Source organism: Myotis brandtii, unplaced genomic scaffold (assembly GCF_000412655.1).
Source record: "Myotis brandtii unplaced genomic scaffold, ASM41265v1 scaffold1341, whole genome shotgun sequence".
Taxonomy (NCBI): Eukaryota; Metazoa; Chordata; class Mammalia; order Chiroptera; family Vespertilionidae; genus Myotis; species Myotis brandtii.
The window spans coordinates 843,681-860,191 of NW_005354761.1; the positions used below are offsets into that span (position 1 = coordinate 843,681).

Sequence of the window (16,511 nt, forward strand, 5' to 3'; positions counted from 1 at the left end):
TGTTCTTGAACCGGCAAGCTTTCTGTGCAACGCCCAACCAACTGAGCCACACCTGCCTGGGCAATATCAGCATTCTTGAGTGTACTCCTTCTCCTCCACCCCCAACAAGAAGTTAAGTTCTCCTTTTAAATAAATGGTTACATTGATGCCTGTATGCAGGCAGTTCTTTGCCTTGCATTGGCCTTGGCTAGGGTCTGTTAGCCATAGCATAGAACAGAGCGCAGGACTCCTGGGCTTGCAGGATGTAGGTGGATTTAGAGCTGTGTCCCCTGTTCCTCGCAGAGTGGACCACTTCAGTTGCTTCTTTTCCTTCACTTCTCACTTCCCTGCTGCTACGTTCTCTTCCCTCATTGTTCACCTTTCCCACCCTTTTCTCCTTAGGCATATATTCAATTGATGTATTTAATTTTTAATTGGGTATGAAATATGTGTAGATTATAGAACAGTTAGAAAATATAAATATATAGGGGAAGAAATTAGCACTCCCTCCAGTAGCCCAGTGAAACTACTATTAATATTATGTTGCATATGCTTTTAACCTTTTCCCTGCATACATATACATTTTGTGTCATTTTCTTTTTTATAACAGTTGATGATCTGCTAGATCTAATTCAGCAAATGCATAATCTACAGGCCATTGCAATGTTCTGTGTTTCAACCTTCATTGACTTTTTGAAACTGTTGTCAATGTCTTAAAAAAATACTTCACTTGAAAAATATTTTGGGCTTTATAGACTTACCATCTCCACACTAACTATTTCATTTTAAATCAAGGAATTATTTTGTTCTTGTAAAGGTGAGGAAAAGTGACAGGTTTATTCAGATCAAGAGGAGAAAGGAGCTTAGCAGGAAAGAGAGAAAGAGAAGGTGGTTATGAACTTAGAAATGAGGAACATGGTGGATTCAGCGCAGGAAGATGAGGTGGGGTTAATGAGGACTCCAATCTGTTGGTAAAGGGGTGTGTACGTGTGTTGGAGGGGGAGAGGGTATAGCAAGTGAGTGGAGGGAATCTTACATGAACTAAAGGAGTTTTGGACCTCTCATGTCTGTGATCTCAACTCGGTCTCTCTGAGACCTTCTACTCACCATTTACCCTCCTCTCTGTTGTCTATCCAAGAAAAAAGCCATCACTTCTGGCTGGAAAAACATTGATATAGAAGCTACACTCATAAAAAGTCATCCAAATACATGCTTCTCTGAAATAAGGCTACTATATATTTTAGTAGGTTTTTCCCCTGTTAAAAGCAAACAAGTTCATTTATTCTGGCTTTATTTATTTATAACTCTTCATTTTATATGCATAGCCTATGGACAGACAGTAGTGCAGGGAAGGTCTGGGGAGGGGATGGGAGTGGGGTGGGAGAAGAAAAAGGGGATATCTGTAATACTTTCAACAATAAAGATAAATTTTAAAAATAAATAAAGTCAAAGCCACAGATGTGGTGTTCTTAAGGCTAAGAGGGTGACTTTATTGAAAATGAAAATAACTTTTTCCCTTTGATTATAGAAGTAACTCAGGCTTATTATTTTTAAAAAATTCAGACAGTACCAAAACATTATAAAGGAGAGAAGAATCTGTTATCTCACCACCCAGAGATAACATTTTAAAACAAATTGGAGTATGTTCTTAACTGTAGAGAAAAAAATTCTGGAAACATTTACCAATCTATTAACTATAGTTGCCTCTGGAAAGATTAGAGAGAAAAAGCCTGTTAGAGATGAGTAGAAGAGATCTTAGCAGCAGATAAATTGGACAGCACTTTCATAGAGTTTTGCTGCAAAAGGCAGGAAAGAAGTGGGGTTCTAGCTCAATGGGGATAGAGGGTCATGCTTTATTTTATTTATATTTAAACTTTTTTATATGTTTTTACTGATTTTAGAAAGAGGAAAGAAGAGGGAGAGAGAGAGAGATAGAAACATTAATGATGAGAGAGAATAATTGATTGACTGCCTCCTGCATGCCCCCTACTGGGGATCGAGCCCTGACCACAAACTGAACTGTGACCTCCTGATTCAAGGGTCAGCACCAAATCACTGAGCCACACTGTCCTGGCTATTTATTTATATTTAGAAGGAAGTACCCTCATATTTGATTTTTGATGAAAATGATCAAGAAGAGGCAAAAACCCCAACACATAATAACACTGATGATGGGAGGGGATAGAATTGCTGGAATAATGTGCTTGAGAGAGAAGAGGCTCTGTGAGCAAGTGCAGGTTCCTAGTTAGTTAGGAATTGGGATAGTTCATCTAGTAACAATATTGATTTACAAGAGTTCTTTGCTTCTCATATTTACTGCACATCTTTTTTCTGTTTTGTATTTTAACTCTGTTAATTTTTTTTCCTGTCAGAAAAGTTTGTATAGTAAATATTATCAGTTCATGTATCTTTTGTTATGCGTATTTTCACCTTTATTGAGATACAGTTGACATATAACATTAAGTAAGTTTAAGATGTAGTGTGATTATTTGAAACACGCGTATATTGCAAAATGATTACAACAATAGTGGCTTGTAAAATGATTAACACAATAATGGTTAGTTAATACCTCTATCACTTTATCTAATGCACAGAATGGTGACTAGTTAACAATATGTATTATATACCTGAAAGTTGCTAAGAGAATAAATCTTAAATGTTCTTACCACATGCACAAAGAAAAGGTAATTGTATTATGTATTTTCTATGGCTGCTTTTGAGCAATAATGGCAGAGTAGAGTTTATGTTTTGTAATTTTAAGTTTTTGGCTTTTATATCATGGCTAGAAAGATTTTTCCCCATCCCAATATTTTTAAATAATTTACTTCTTTATTGATATATTTTTAATTTACTTTTTACATTTGAATATTTAATTCATCCTATATTTATTTAATTTATTGTTTCTTTTGCTCAGTCTGGCTCTTGTTGCCAAGTATCAGGCTGTTTTTTTCTGCTATAATTTTATAGTCTGTTTAAATATCTGATAGTTCCCTAGCATTATACTTGTTTTTTTTCCAAACTATTTCTGGCTACTGTGTCTTGTTTATTCTAAGATGAACTTTAGATTCATTTTGTTAATTTCAAAGAAAGTCTTTGTCAATATTGACTTATTAATTGCGACAAATGCACTGTACTACTCCGAGGTATTATCTTAGAAATTTTTCTTTACATCTAAAATCATTCTGAAATAACAAGTTTACTTTAAAAGTCTTAATTATAATTTTGAATAGATTGCAGCAGGTTTAAAAATTAATTTTGGAGAACATTGACTTTTGAAAAAATGTTAATCCTTTCTTCAAGAACATGTTATTTCTCAAAAAATTGTCAAGTTTTGTTCTATGTCAGATGTCCCTATTTAGAATTTCCTCCGTTTTAATGCCTCTGTCCGCAAAATCTCTTTGAGAGTGTGATTCCTTTGGATACATTATAGGTTTTTCTTTGTTTCTTCACCTTGAATTACTACATTATGTTACTAACATCAGTTTGGAGGATTTGGGGCCTGCAGAAAAGATGATTAAGCACACAGCCTTCATACCTACAAGCCTCCATTTCAACTGAGAAGCAGGAGAGATCTCAGTCTTAAGAGCTCTGTGCTTCATGCTGGGGTTTTAGCGAGGACATTTTAAAATGTAATTGAACATGGTTGAGTAAATTATTTTGATTCAAGAATGTGTGAGCCGGCTGAGTGAGAGCCTCCTTTGGGAACCCAGGATGAAACAATCCTGTTCCATCTTTGCTGTGTGAAATGCAGGGTTCATCTATTATGTGGATTTGGGACACCCATTCTTGGGGTGGAGCTAACAACTGTCTCTGGCCATAGGGCAAAGCTTTGAGTTAGATAAAATTGGGATTTTGATGAATTAGCACCTCAATGTCAGACCACGTTGTAAGGGGAGATCCAGATGTTTCTTACATGGTCTGATGAGGTGATCTATGAGAACATGAGTTCCTATGTGTGTATGTGTTGAAGTAGGAAGGAAAGTCATGCCTAAAAATATTCTTTCCAATAGTAGGGGCCAGTAAACATTGTGGATTTTTTTGGATTGTGTTTTCCCCAACCTGTTGTGAGAAACTGGATTGAAAATACCTCTTAGCTCTGTTCTGAGTGTGGAAATAAGAGGAAAAAGGTCAGTTGAAGGAGGTTTATGTACCGTTTCAATGGTGAGGAAATCTTGATGGTTCATAAGGGCTGATTTATACAAGCATTTTTGACAGGCCATTAACCATTCAGCCTGTGTCCTATTAAATAGTTGCCAATGTCTAGGCTGTATGGGAAGTGGAGACATATGAGCTGTGACTATAAAAAACTTTCAGAAGAGGAATAAAAAATAAGTTCTAGTAATAATAGCATGGTTGGAACAAGTGGACATCTTCCAAAAGGTAATACCTTGAAAGGACCAGTATTCATTTACAGGTATCATGTTTTGATGTATTTGCTGAAAAAATAAATCCAGTTACCTTTAGATAATTGTTAGATTACATATTAATCATGACTTTTTCTATTGAAGGTAGCAGAGTCCCCCATTGCAACTGGCATGGGTCAAATGAGGAATTTAGCAGCTTAGTATATTGTGTTTAAAAACTCCATGTCCAGCCCTGGCTGATGTTGTCCAGTGGTTAGAGCATCAGCCTGGACACCAAAGGGTCTCAGGTTTGATTCCTGGTCAAGGGTGAGTACCTGGGTTGCAGGTTCATCCCCACCCTGGATGGGGCACGTGGGGGAGGCAACCAATTAATGTGTCTCTCTCTATCCCTCCCTCTCTCCTTTCTACTCTATTTAAACATCAAAGGAGAAGTATCTCCCGGTGAGGATTAACAAAAAAACAAAACAAAACAAAAAACCCATGTCTGAATTCAGGGGTTCAGACAGTGTCATTAGAATACTTTCATTGTCTCTTGTCTCTGCTTTGTGCTGGCTGCCTTCTCAGGCAGATTGTCTCTATTGAGGCAAAAATAGATTCAGAAGAAGGCTGCTCTCTCTGTCCCTCCCTCTCTCTCTCCTTTCTACTCTATTTAAACACCAATGGAGAAATATCCTCCGGTGAGGATTAACAAAAAAACAAAACAAAACAAAAAACCCATGTCTGAATTCAGGGGTTCAGACAGTGTCATTAGAATACTTTCATTGTCTCTTGTCTCTGCTTTGTGCTGGCTGCCTTCTCAGGCAGATTGTCTCTATTGAGGCAAAAATAGCTCCAGAAGAAGGCCGCTTTCTGATGGTTCTTCTCCATCAAAAGACTCAGGTAAAGCTCTGATTGGCCTGGATTAGGTCATGTAACTAGAAAATGCAGTGATATGATTGGCCAGGCCCTACATATGTACTCATCCCTGGAGCCTGAGGGTGGAATTAGAGAGGGGTGGCATTAGAGAGGGGTGGTTCCCTGAGAGGAAAAGAAGTGTTGTGTTAGCAGAGGAAGGTGGGATGGATGTGGAGTGGTCAAAGCAAGAGATACTCAATAATTTAAAAAGTCAGAGTTAGTGAAAGTGGAGTGAGTCCTCTTTTCTCCAGATATGTTGTGGAGGTAGATGCCATAGAGATGCATGAGACCTGGATAGATAATCAATGAAGGATGGAGCAGGGGATGGGGGAAGCCTTCTTTCTAAAGCCCATGGGGAAAGTGTTCATCAGAAATTTTAGTATAATAGTTAGCCCAAGCCAGTTTAGTTCAGTGGATAGAGCGTCAGCCTGCATACTGAAGGGTCCCGGGTTTGATTACGGACAAGGGCACATCTTCGCTTGCAGGCTTGATCCTCGGTCCTGGTCAGAGCATGCGTGTGGGAGGCAACCAATGGATGTTTCTCTGTCTCTCCCCTCCCTCCTTCCCTCCCTTCTGGCACTCTATATAAAAACCTATGGAGAAATACCTTCAGGTGAGGATTAACAAAACAAAACAAAACAAAGTACAATAGTTAGAATAATTACCATCTTGCAATTTTAAATTAAAATTGACAAAATACATTGTTTTTGTTAAAGTAAAAAATGCATTGTTTTCTTGAGCCCTGAACTGAAATGAAAAACCTGAGGGAAGGAGAAAGGTAAACATATTTTCAAGTAAAAATGTAGATGGTTTTTTTCTGTAGACTGCACTTCTGGGGAACTTTTATATCTATGAATTATCAGATGATAGGCATTACTTATGTGGTTTCTTTTAACCCAATCAAATGTAAGATGGTTGTTTTATTTTTAGGTTTACATTCTATGTTGGATTAGGGAAAGAAACGTCATCTTTTTGCCCTCTCCCTTTATATTCTCAGGAGCAGAATAATCTTTTGGTTTTTAATGTACCATTGATTTGTTATATTCCCACTATAAAGGATTAAATTACACACAGAGAATGACTAAATGGCATTGCTGATAATATTTGTGCAGAGTTGTGAATTTTATTTGAATATTGTCCTTCGCTTATCACATTCAAGCAAAGAATAAAATAACATTCATGTTGAGCTAGAGGTACCTGTGCTAGGTTATCACCAGTTCTGCAAAAGGATATCCATTACCTATTCATTTCCCTAAGTTGGATCTTATAAATGAATATGAAAGTGAGTTTTGAAATTACTCTGGCTACAGGGAAATTATATTTTCATTCACTAAAGCTTTAAACCTAAGCATTGTTGTGTGGTCAATGAGGCTTCCTAGAGGAAGTCCCGGTTCTTTGGGCCCTAAGTCCTCTAGGACTGGTTAGTTCAAGTACAACACTCTCTGGCTCATCCTTGTGTATGGTGAGCATTTATGCAGAGGCTTACTGTTGTGTTTTATTTTATTGGTTGTCCTCTTTCAATTCTCTTTTATACTATAACTGCTCCTCCCACCCTCTGCCCCTCTTGTGTTCTCATCTCTTGATTTGTTGGAGACAGCAGGTCACTAGGCCAGGAGAATAATCCAGATTCTGGGTTTGGCAGATTGCTTCCTCTTAAAGTCTTTTAACTTTGGGCCTCTACTTATCTCTTGTGTTTCCTATATACAGGTAGTTAGAGCTAGAGGCTTGATTAGACTTGAGTTCCTTTTTAAAAAATATATTTTTATTGATTTCAGAGAGAAAGAGAGAGGGAGAGAGAGATAGAAACATCAATGATGAGAAAGAATCATTGATCTGCTGCCTCCTGCACACCCCCTACTGGGGACTTGAGCCTGCAACCCAGGCATGTGCCCTTGACCAGAATCAAACCAGGGACCCTTCAGTTCGCAGGCCAATGCCTTATCCATGGAGCCAGACCGGCTAGGGCTGGGTTCCTTTTATTGATATGAAAACTAAGAAGTGGTGGTATGTTTGGCTTCATCTCGAGGCACAATTTCTTAGCATGGTTTTCCATTGTTCATGTCCCTCAAAAGCAGCACATTAGACCGGCTTGCAGCAAAGGGTATTTTCAACACCAAAAGAAATCAGACATTTAAGTGTCTGATATATGCCTCAGCTCAGTATCAAGAATAGCGTGAGAAGAGGGGTTGATTGGTAAATTTCCTTTTTTTTGAGACACAAGAGTTTGAATTTTTCCCAGGTGCTTTCCTTCAGTCTGATAAACTTTGCCGAGGTGAGAAGAAAGAGGTGAAGATGGGAGGTTGCCCACCTGGCCAATGACAAGGGGTGAAGAGAGAAATGGCAGGCCTAGGTTTTCCCTTTTTGAATATTCATATCAAATGCTAATTTTATTAAAAAATGCTCCTTGTCCTTCCTTTTTTTTTTTTATCTCTTCTGTTGATAAGGGATTTCAGGGCAGCTCTGGTTTTCCTCATCTGTTAAACCTCAATTCCTTTTTATTAATCTTCTTGTGCCTGTGGAATATCAAAATTAATCATTTCTAAAGAAGCTACTCTTCAAACGCTAAGTTTTTTCTGGACCAAACCTCAATGTACAAGTTTTTAGCATGAAGAAGGCTCATAATTTGTGTTATATGAGGAACATTTTTCTCTTTTTGCAGACTTTCTAAAGACAAGTGGTTTTGTATTTTAAAGCTGTCTAGGAAAAGCACAGTTTCTCAGGATACATTTTTATGCATTTTAAGCTGTTTTGGAAAATGTACAGTCTACGCCCACCGCCAGAAATGGAGTCACCAAGAGTATGCTTCTGCTTAGCTTACTTTCCCAGTTAGGTAGGAAGATTTTTTTAAAAGTAAAAATTGTGCTCAGTTTTAAAATTTTTTATGTATGTATGTATGTTTGTATGTATTGCTTTAAGAGAGAGAGAGAGGGAAACATCAATTCGTTGTTTCATTTATTTGTGCACTCATTGATTGTTTCTTGTATGTGCCCTGACTGGGATTGAACTCACAACCTTGGTGTACCAGAAAGAGGCTCTAACCAACTGAGCTACCTGGCCAGGGCTATGCTCAGTTTTGACTGCTCTAACACACATAAGTGGACCATTTCCATCACTGTGCCTCGCACTTTCTTCATACCAGATAAATATTGAGCCTCAGAACACAAGATGGAGCATATTAAAAGAGTAAATATTTTGAACCTGCCACTCCTCATTGCTCCCCCTCTTATTCCATTTCCACTACATTTTAAAAACTTCAACTGGCTGAATTTAATTCACACCCCTGGAGAAAAGAGCTTGGAGTCATTCAAATATCATTAGATGTGAACCCAGCATGGGTTACAAAACCAGAATTATCTCCCTAGTTTTTGAAGGAGGAAGAGCTGAGCTGACCTGCACTCAAACCCTCTCTCTACCGCTTGCCATCTTTCTGAGTTTGGGTAAATAACTTAGTCTCTCCTTAAACTTCAGTATTATTTGCAGTGAAATGGGGTTTATACCAGTAAGTAATGGTTAACATTCGTTGAGGGCATGCCACGTACCGAACATCGTGCTTTACTCACCTCATTTCATTTGCTCTTGTAAAATAGTGATAGTGGCGGGCAGAGACAGGGAGAGACTGTTTTTCTAATTTTACATGAGGAAGTTAAGTCATTTGCCTTAGATGATACACCTTCACAACTCCGGGGGTTGTGTTGAGGATAAAAACTATATAAGTTTTATATGTCTCAATCATCAGGCTTCAAAGAAGCATACAAGAAATATTTTTGTGATTGTTGGTCACCTATTACATGTAATCATTGACCTGAACATTTTGTTGAGATAAGGTTGCTGAGTGATTTTAAAATTTACTTCCCCATAGCTTACCTGTTTGATTTTGAAATAAATCTGTGAAATAGGTTATTAGCTTCATTTTACAGATGATAAGAGATTTGGATGATTCACCCATGACCACAGAGCAAATAAATGATAGAAGTGGGCCTGGAACACGGGTCTTTAGGCGAGGAACCCATGTTCTTGTGGACTAGTCTTTCAGATTAGTCTAGAGCAGTGGTTCTCAACCTGTGGGTCGTGACCCCTTTGGCGGTCGAACGACCCTTTCACTGGGATCGCCTAAGACCATCCTGCATATCAGATATTTACATTATGATTCATAACAGTAGCAACATTACAGTTATGAAGTAGCAACGAAAATACTCACCTCATTTCATTTGCTCTTGTAAAATAGTGATAGTGGCGGGCAGAGACAGGGAGAGACTGTTTTTCTAATTTTACATGAGGAAGTTAAGTCATTTGCCTCAGATGATATGCCTTCATGACTCCTGGGGTTGTGCTGAGGATAAAAACAATATAAGTTTTATAGATCTCAATCATCAGGCTTCTAAGAAGCATATAAGAAATATTTTTGAGATTGTTGGTTGCCTATTACATGTAAACATTGACCTGAACATTTTGTTGGGATAGGTTGCTGAGTGATTTTAAAATTTACTTCCCCATAGCTTACCTGTTTGATTTTGAAATAAATCTGTGAAATAGGTTATTAGCTTCATTTTACAGATGATAAGAGATTTGGATGATTCACCCATGACCACAGAGCAAATAAATGATAGAAGTGGGCCTGGAACACGGGTCTTTAGGCGAGGAACCCATGTTCTTGTGGACTAGTCTTTCAGATTAGTCTGGAGAGAAAGGATTCAGATTAATTTAGCTCTTTCAGATGTATCTGAAAGAATAAATACGGTTTCCTTTGTATGGTGAGTTGAATAATGACCCCCAAAGACATCAAGGACATAATCCCTGGAACCTGTGAATCTTGCCTTGTGTGGCAAAAGGAACTTTGCATGTGTGATTAAGTTAAGGATCTTGAGATGGGAATATCATCCTGGATTATCTTGGTGGTCCCTAAACGAAATGTATCTTTATAAGAGGAAGATAGGGAGAGATTTGATTACAGAAGAGCAGTAGAAGATATGATGAAGGAAGCCTGATGTCAAAGTGATGCAAAGAAGGGGCCAAGGAATTCAGGTGAGTCCTAGGAGCTGAAGAAAGCAAAGAAAGAGATTCTCCCCTCAGACTCCAGAAGAATATAGGCCTGCCAGCACCTTGACTTTAACATGGTGAGGCTGATTTTAGACTTCTCCTCTCCAGAATTGTAAGATAATAGATTTGTGTTAAGCCACCAAATTTGTGGTAATTTGAATTAGTTGCATAGTGACTATGGTTTTCTATCTGTAATTTCAGTGTGTACACCTACTTTCAAGTAGGCCAGTGAAATTTAGAGGTAAACCACTGGATTTTGCTCTAACACCACCGACCATTCCTGCTGTACAAGTATAGCATCCTTTCAATTTTTCTAGGGTTTGGAAGGTTCTAATAGTTTTCAAAGAAATCAGGCACAGCCTCACCTCTACTTTGTTGCCATGTGGGAGGAGACAGCAGAATCAAGATGGAACTTTCCAGTTTGCAGCTTAAACGTCACTGCTCAATCTTTAAAGCAGAGGTTGCAAACTGGTGGTCCTTAGGCGAGAGGATGTTTATATGACCTGACAATGATTCTATAAATTTTCAATTATTTGCCACAATTGAAAACTCAGGTGATCTCATATAAAAATCCAGATTTCTGTGTGTGTTTTTTGGAGAATGGAAAGATCTGAAAATACTGGGTTCATAATTATTGACAGTACTTGGCTGATAGAGTGGAGTCCTGGTTACCTCCTTTGGATAGGAAATGGGCGGCCAGTGTGGCTGTCCTCTCCATTTCAGTGCCATCTTGCCTCCAGGGCCTTCTTCATTTATTTTTCTTACTTGCTTGGCCCCTATAGGTTTATTGAGTTTGTGGCTCTGCTTTCAAGAAAAATAGAGCCAAATCCATATTCTGATTAGTTTAACAAAGACATAAAATAATTTTGCCCCTGGGCCAATAATCTGGAAATTCATGGAGAATAAGAGAGGTGACAAGAGAGTTAAGACAAGTAAATGTCTTAGTTTTCAAGTAGAAAAAAACAACAGTGAATTCTGGAAACTAAAGAGCAGTAAGGTTAGCTTGAATTCTTGGGAAAGTTATTAGGCCAGATCTTTGGGAGCATGTAGAAAGAAAATGATCATTAGGAAATAACGTATTTTAACCACATACAAAACAATGTTCGGGTCTATTTCTTTTTGTGGTAGAATTACTTGTCTCATAGTGGAAGGCTCCTAATATAATGGGTCTTTATTGAAAAAAGACATTTGATAGTCACTTTTGATGTCCTTGTGGGCAAGACAGGGAATTATGGGCTAAATACTTAAATGAATGATTTGTGCCTAGTTAAACAACAAAACCAAAGGGGCTTCTTAGGCATGTTTATCAAGCTGGCAAGTGATTTCTAGTGCAGTGCTCTGTGGCAGGAGGGAGAAGTAGTCACATTACTCATAGCCTCCTTCCCCACACCTTCACCTGCCAGCACCAGACCCCACCAGACCCACCAGCTCTTCTCTGAACCACAGCTGCCCTCATTCCACCTCACTGTAAATCCTTGTGATCCCCCTGATGATGTTGGCCAAGGTGTCATCAAATCCCTTTTCCCTTTCATTCATCTGGACAAGTACCTTACCTGTCAGAGAGAAGTTTACTAGGCAATAAAACAGAAAACCATGAAAACATTTTGCAAAGCACCAATTTCTTAGCCTAAGAAGGTCCAGCTTTACTCAGGCGTGGGTCACATGCCTCACTGTGCATCGCTCTGGGCTTGCTTTACTTTGCTTCTCATTATCTGCATGTAAAGGTGGATCAAACCATTACATGCATTTCTACCCTAAGGGAGATTTGGGTCTTTCAGTGGCTTGGTCAGTGGATTCACACTTCCTTTTAAAACCTTCTTTCTGATATCAGTTTCATGAATGATAACTCCTTCATCTCTGGGGCATGATGAGTTTTTACCCCATAACTGTCCAGGGCTCTGTGATTCCTTTATGTGGAAGGTGCATGTTTGGTTCCAGAACTCTCTTCATTGGGCTAGTAGCCTCTTGCCCTTTTTGGAAAGCCTCAAGGTTCCAGACTTCTAGAAATCCTACCCTCACTCCTATTTTATTCATCCACAGCAGAGTAACTGGAAGTTTTTAAAGCTGGTCTCTCTTGGGGTAAAGCTTGGCTTCACTTGGTCATCAAGCTAGCAGCTGGCTCTTAACAGTGGCTGTTGTTGCAATGGCAACCACCACCTTCCTGAGCCTCTGTCTCAGGTTAACTCCTGCTGATGACTTATGCTCTGTTGGACTGGGCCCCATACACATGACTAGGTTCTCTATGATGTCTTCCCTCCAGTTTCCCCCTAGAACCTTCTCAAATTCTATTACTTCTATACATATTGTAAATACAATAATTCCCAACAACAGCAGGGAAGATCCTTTTCTCTTATGAAAACACAGAAAAGCTGCTTTTCAAATGTAGAGATAACATGAAAGAGGAATGAAAGCAAATGATCGGAAGCCAAATCAAGAGTCAAAAAGATTTCAACAGTTGGGAATGACTTGCTGAAAGAAACAGAATGGAATTTGAAGGATATATGTGTAGTCCTGAATTGAAGCTTGAAAAAATCGTGTCTTCAAGCTCAAGATTGGAGATACCTGCCTCGCTTGCAGTTCATACTAGGTGGGTGCTGTGGTTGGAGGTATTATTTGGCTGAGGAGGACCACTGTGACCTGAGTGCGAGGAAGATGTGCTCTCAGGTGTGTAAATAGCACTGCTTTGTCCTGATTGAGGGGGGAAGCCCCAGGCCCTGGAAGCCTGTAGGCCTGATGCACTGTACTGTGTGTGACTAGCATGTTGATTTTGAAAAATTTGAAATGGAGCCCCTTTGGGTGAGGCATGTACTCTCCAGTCTTATGCATTGATGTTCCTTTCTTGATTCCAAAGGCTGTGTGTGTGTGTGTGTGTGTGTGTGCTGATGTTCCTTTCTTGATTCCAAAAGCTGTGTGTGTGTGTGTGTGTGTGTGTGTGTGTGTGTGTGTGTGTGTCCTAACGCCTTTACAGAACTTTTCGTCTAGAGTACCCCAAGCCCACACTCTGAGAGACACCTAACAATCCTTTATAGAACTTTTCGTCTGGAGTACCCCAAGCCCACACTCTGAGAGACACCTAACAAACTGAAGGGGATCAAGAAGAGGAGGATCCACATAGTAAAGGAATTAGATACCATTTCATGTTGCAATAGTTGAGAGAACCACAGTTCTGTAGCCTGGAGAGCTGCCTTCAAATACCTGGAGGACTGTCATGTGGAAGAGGAGTTAGATTCGGTCCATCTTGTGGAGCAGTTATGGACTGTGTACCTTACGTCAGACACTAAGTTGAGAGGATACAGAGAGAAGCAAGTTGGTCTCTGTCTTCAAGGCCAACTTTACCATAGAGCAGAGTAGATAGACAGAGATGCCTGTAAAATAGTAAGACTCACTCTGTGGTTCTTCAAGAGACAGAAATGAGGAGACTGATTTCAGCTTGGTTTAGAAAGGCTTTTCCTAACAATAAAAACGTTCCCAAAATAGAATGGACTGTCTTGAAATAGTTGTCACTATTCACCTGCTGAGGATGAGCTAGAGGTGCTATGAATGGGGGTTGGCATAGATTACTTTCCTACCTCTATTAGTGGATGGTTCCAAGACCACCGACTTGCTTTCCTTTACCTACCTAGAGAGAGTCATCATTGAGCCCACTGGTTGTACTTGGTGTCTTGGGCAGACCACATGGGGAAGAGTGTTGGGTTGCAGGGCTTCCACAGCGTGGAATTGCATTGTGTGTTTGTCTTCTGTAGACACAAGAGCCCATAGGCAAAGCTTAGCTTTTTTCTGATTCATGAACCTGGTAGAAGAATGTAGTGGCACATTTGGCAGATACACTCTTGTTGCTGGTTGCTTCTTTTGTTTGTTGGCTTGCATCAGGCTGTGAGATTCATGTCATTCCCTTTGAATGACACAGCACTTCATTTCCTGGGACAAGTATCCTGAGTAACGTCTATTCCCCATGTCTTCCACCCTCCAGGAACCCAGAAACATCCAGAGATCAACTGCCAAGACAGGAGAGTTCTAATTCCTCCCCTTTGATGGCAGAACTCTAAAATAATTCGTATTCCTGTTGCTTTGTCCCTAGAGATTCCTCAGCCCTGGAAAGTGTGTAAGTCACATTTTGGCTGCAGGCAGGCTAAAGCAGGCAAAGACAGCATCTCTTCACAGCTTTTGAGGCAAAATGTTCTGGCAGCAGCATTCTCGTCCTGTCCGCTTTCTGCTACCCCATCACCATCGTCATCAACTCTCACTTCCCGACTGTCTATGTAATTGTAAGGAACGCAGACATGGTCTCTTTTTCTTGGCAGGCACATTCTAAGGTTCAGAAAGGCAGATACTATCTGGATTTGGCATGTCTTTCCAATTTTTACGTGTTTGACCCTAGGTTAGCTCTTTGGGACATTTCTCTTCAGATATGTCAAAAATCACCTGAAAGATGTGGAAACAAGGTGTATATAGTAGGTTACGGGGCGCAAACTGCCACCCACCTCCCCAGACTGCTCTCATTGCTCTGTGCAAAGGAGACAGTCAATCTTTTCTTAAAAGTTTGGAGCCAGAACTACATGTGACACCCCACAGCTGCTGTGGCCACAGGGTACGTGGACATGTCAGGCGTCCTGGCAGACACTCTTGCCTTCCAGGAATTCTCTTCCCTGGGTGAGTGAGAGTTGAGCCAGCCCCAGACTTTCCCCATACCTTCAGATGGAGCGGGCTCATCAGCCAAGCCACCTGCCTCCTGCCCCTGGACCCTTGGAATCTCCAGAGTAACAGTCAGGGGGTGGAGGCTCTCAGCCCTGACAGCCAGTTAATTACACTTGGAGGCAAAAAAATGCTGGTGCATGGACCCCATTCTGCAGAGGTAATTTTTAAAAGCAGCTTTACAGGTTTCATATATCATACAGCTCACTCATTTGGAGTATACGACTCAATAGTTTTAGTATATTCGGACTTGTGTGACTAGTACCCCAGTTTTAGGACATTTTCAGCAGTCAGTCTCCATTTCTCTCCAGCTTCCCCAGCCCTAGGCAACCAGCCACCGAAATCTACTTTCTGTCACCATAATTCTGCCTATGTCTGGACACCTTGTATAAATGGAGTCACACAATAGGTGGTCCTTTGTGAGTGGCCTCTTTCACTTAGTACAGTGTTTTCAAGGTTTGTCCACATTATCAGGTGTCAGTATTTTCTTCCTTTTTATTGCCAAATAACATTCCATTTTATGAAGGTCCTGCATTTTGTTTCCTCATCAGCTGATGGACTTTTGGGTTGATTCCACTTTTTAGCCAGGATGAATAAATGCTGCTCAAAAACAGTGTGCACAGGTTCTTGTGTAAACATATGATTCATTTCTCCTGGAAACATACCTGGACGTGGAATTGCCGGCCCCACGGGAACTTTATGTCTAACCTTTTGAGGACCTTCCAGGCATTTACCAAAGCCGCTGCACCATTTCACAGAGGTATTTCATAAAAGCTCTCCATGATGATTCTAGATGTGATTGCAGTGTGCGCCTGCGTGGATAAGAACCCTCACTCTGCCTCGTTTGGAAGTAAAATAACTAGAACAGATAATCAGCTTTTTCCTGGAGGAGAGAATACCTTTAGAGCAGAACATCCACCCCTTCCAAGCGATTCCTTTTCAATATTTCACATCCCTCAGCTCTCACTAGTAGTCCACGGTTAACCTGAGCGTCGACTAGGGGACTAGTCAGTCTACTGCTGGAGGAAGATTATCTGGTGTCCGCCTTTGGCACGGGTTGGCTGCCAAGAGTTAAGCTGATCTGGAAAACTGATCTCTAGGTTAAGTGGAGCAGGGCCACAGATGTGTCACCCCCACTTCTGAGGATGTGACATCTCTCCTTGTGTCATCACTTTCTTGGCGCTATCTGGTGAAAACTGAGTCATGAGGTGCCGACAAACATCCCTTGCACTTGATGTGAACTTGAGGCATCTGCTCATTCCTGAGATACTTGCAGCTGTCAGCCCTGCCATCTAGAGGGTTAACAGCGTGCTGGGGATGAACTCCTGCCACTGTGACTGTTCCCGGCTTGTCTGAGAGAGGCAGAGCCCCGGACGGTGCAGTGCGTCTGTGAGAATCTGGGTGTGAGGGAGGGCTGCGTGGTGGTGACACCAGGATTGAGCAGCCCCGCTCTTCACAAAACCCTACTTCGAAAGTAGCCCCGATGGAGGGAGGCAGAAACCAGCTGTTGTCCTGTGAGCTTTAAAAAACATTCCTCTGCTGCAG

At 40.5% G+C, this 16,511-nt stretch overlaps 1 protein-coding gene across 1 annotated transcript in view; it reads left to right on the forward strand.

The window, feature by feature from the left end:
* WT1 (Wilms tumor 1) overlaps window positions 1-16,511 on the forward strand; it is a 69,031-nt gene that overhangs the window by 39,043 nt on the left and 13,477 nt on the right. The window lies entirely within an intron of this gene.